Source organism: Octodon degus, unplaced genomic scaffold, assembly GCF_000260255.1.
Source record: "Octodon degus isolate 3935 unplaced genomic scaffold, OctDeg1.0 scaffold00014, whole genome shotgun sequence".
NCBI lineage: Eukaryota > Metazoa > Chordata > Mammalia > Rodentia > Octodontidae > Octodon > Octodon degus.
The window spans coordinates 24,813,988-24,817,747 of NW_004524590.1; the positions used below are offsets into that span (position 1 = coordinate 24,813,988).

The 3,760-nt window shown below is 35.8% G+C and overlaps 1 pseudogene; it reads right to left on the reverse strand.

The window, feature by feature from the left end:
• Positions 1-2,147: 2,147 nt before the first annotated feature.
• Positions 2,148-3,139, reverse strand: LOC101571002 (annotated as a pseudogene).
• Positions 3,140-3,760: the final 621 nt, after the last annotated feature.

A 3,760-nucleotide genomic window follows, 5' to 3' on the forward strand; every position in this document is an offset into this window, starting at 1 on the left:
CATTCTCCTCACTCCTGAAGGTGTATTATGCTTCTTCAAATCCATCCCTTCTTCCATACCTCCCTCAGTCCTAGATCCAGGTAATCACTGCTGTTTTTTTTTTTTCCAAGCCAGTGCATATTAGTTTGATCTTTAGATATTCATATAAATAGACTTAAATATTATCTATTTTGCTTAATCTTTTGTTTTCATTGAACATAACCATTTTTGCTTGTTTATTTGTTTTTAAATAGATATATTACATTTTTCAACTGAGGCATATGTATACAAGGTTTACACCAAATATACATCCTTCTCCTAGACCTCAAAATTTCAGTACTCTTATGCTTACTCTTGCTACTGTTACTTTACCTATGCTCTTCCACAAACAAAAAACAGACTCTCCTAAAACTTTCATTACATTAGGAAACTCATATGCTAAACTTTCATAAATGGCTCTCTATGTTGCTTCGTAAAAACCGAAATTCCTCATAGCCAATACCCTGTAGAGTCCTGCACAACCACCCCACAATTCAGCATCAGTCTAAATCATGCACTTTTATCAATATATTTTCTTACCTTCTTCCTTACTTAATGAACTCCAGTCCTGCAAAGATTTGAAGGCTGCTTTTTAAAATGGCTTCATACAACCCAGCTCCTACCTTGGGGCCTTTGGACATGCTGTTTCCTCTACCTAGAGCATTTTTCTCCCATCTACCCAAAAGGGCTTAGTCTTTTTCAGGTTTCTGGTAAAACAGCACCCTCTCAAAGGGGTCTTCTGTAATCATTGTCCATAAATCACAGCATCTTTAGTCTTCTTTTTATGCACAGCATTTTTTACAATGACTTACTTACCAATTTATTACCTGTATCTTCTAGCTAGAACATAAAACACATAAAGAACAGGAAGTTTTCTGTCTACTGTTCATTCTCTGTCACTAAAAACAGTGGCATAAGGTAAGCCTTTAAATATTTGCTTAATTATGTTTCCATCATGAGTTTCAGAAATTTCCTTGCAGTGCCTATAGAAGAAGCCAAAGAGGGGCTTGTAAGTTCCAGAAGTGTGTATTTGCACGATTCCCACAAATCTGCCCAAGGAGCTCTCAACAAGTCGCTCCACCTCGGTCCTCTACTATATGCCATCAATGCTGGAAACAAGAGGAGAGGCATTCGGGCTGCACAAGTGCTTCTGAACCCAAGCACTCATAGTCAGCACAACCTTCCTTGCTTTCCTAACTTATCTTAATGTTCCCTTTTCAAAAAGTTCAGCCTTTGAATTAGCCTCTGTAGAATCTCTCTTGGTTACCAATAGAAAGCAGAATAGAAAGTTTCTCAGAGTTGAATTTTGTAGAATTGTTTATTTAAGTGATTAAAGAACTTAGTCAGTGGGTTCTGTAATGATTAAAATCGGGCATGTATCTCTATCTTAAACAGCTATCAGTTTTTGACTAGCCTTAATCTTTATAATTTCTTTAGGCACATCTTTGATTTTTGTTTTTGTACCCTTTTAAATGTCTTCCTGTAGTTATCTAGTAATGAGAATTATGTTCACTGGTTAGATCCCTTCAAAGCTAAAAGCTTCTAAATTTTCACATTGTCTAGTCTATCTTGAGACCATATAAATACAGCATATATTTATACCTTGGTATAGGAGAGGAATATAATATAGAAAGCTGAAATTCTATAGATTTTCTTCAACACTGATAGTCAATCACTAGATAAGATGCTCATAATTAAGTGTCAATTGTTCTCCCATTCCTGTCCTTTCTGACAGACGCAAAAGTCTCCCTAAAACAAGAAATGAATCTATATGCATAGATTTTACCTATGTTGCTCCATTACAAAATTATAGCAAGCAGTCCCACAATTATAGGAAGCAGTCAAGCGGAGCTTGAGAATAGTACAGTCCTATTACTGTAATGTTTATGGAATAGTTTCCCATTCACTTGTCCATTATTTTCAAAAGATTAGCATTAAAAGCAGAATTAAACTCAAATATAACATTCAGACCCCACACAAAATATTAGCCTTTGTCATTTCAAGATGATAGGTCATCCCATTCATGACCAACATAGGTACCAATGGTCTCATAACCAGTTGTCCAACCATCTCATTAACAGCTCTTCATTTCCTGAACTATCTTCCTTTTCCAAGAAATAATGCTGATATCAATCAAAAAAGCTTTCTTGGAAGATTAGTTTGGATCTCTGGGTCTGCTCCAGTTTATTCAGGATGAGCTGGTTTTCACCCATGATGCACACAAGGCAGTTCACAAAGCAGACTTTTGTCCAACTGTCCAACTTTGGTCCAGGTTTCTGCATGCACTTGTCCCAACAAAATTCAGTCATCTGGTATACCAGCTGCTGGAAACACTACTTCTGAGTCTCTATCATGATGAATGTTGCAACTGTGTGTCCACTGTGCCCAGACCTGGTAAAGAAGAAGAAAAGAAGGAATCTATGCCAGCGCAGCCACCCTCGGGAAGATGGACTCTGCACAAGTCATTGAGCTTTGTGTGTCTCAGTGACAGAACTAAAGCTGCTACCTGCTGCCTTGGGAACCTCCCAAGAGCACACCCTCAGTACTGTCATCTCACCAATGCTGAGCATCAATCAAGAGTTCATTCCTTTTTATGGCTGAATATCATTTAATTATAAGGATACCTCACTATTCTTTTATCTATTCAACTATTTATCAATGAATACTCAACTATTAAAAATTAAGGTACTATATGAATTCATTAAATGTTATCTTTTGACTTTTTATTTGGTAACTAAGGACTTTACTTTCTTACATATTTATCCTCATTCATTGATTTTTCTCCCTAACAAAATTCAGCCGAATATAATATTTTGGAATTATATCCATATTCAATATTTACATATTTTATGGTGAAATATTGTTTTCATGGGCTTAATAATGGAAATCATTACTTTTATTTTCATAAAATTTTTATTGTTGTCTCATGTTTTCCATTTATTGTGCCACAGTTGCCTTTTTCTCACTACCAAATGGTCTCTCAATATTTTGTGAATAGTAAAATATGTGTGATAATCCACCATTCCTACTTTATCACTGAAAACCTCATTCTTGGAGCTGTGTCTTCCCTGTTCCATGCTATACACTTGCTCCCCAGGCAGCTGCCAGGCTGGATTCCCATTACCGTTTGGGGAATTTGCTTCACTTTCCCCGTGGTTCAGGATCCTATTTTCTCTGTTGCCTTTATTTTGGTGAAATACATCCCTCAGTGTATTTCTTGGGATGAGTTCACATGGAGGAGGGCAAATATTTTTGTATAGATTAAAACACTTTTATCTGCTTTAGATGGGGAAGAATTGCTTTGAAAATAACTTTTATTCAGCACTGTAAAATCATTATTATCGTTTGTTTTCTAACTTCCAACACAGCTGATGAGGCCACTAACATGACTACATAGATGTTCTTTTCCACCCAGGATATTTTAACATCTGTTTCTTTTGGCTCATGTTCTAAAATTTACAACAATACATAATGCTAAATTCATTATTCTGGGTTTCCTTTTTATCAAGAAGATTGTAATTTTTGTTTCTATAAAATTATCTGGTGTTATTTCTTTAATATTTGCCCTCCATCAAAAACTAGCCTTTTTCTCTCCTTTCTCTATTTTAGCACTTCTTCTAGTATCATATTTGGTCATTATTGATCTTATAAAATTTCTTTTTTTTTTTTTTTTGTGGTGCCAGGGATCAAACTCAGGACCTTGCAACCTTGCACTTGCTAGGCAGATGCTTATGCCACTGAG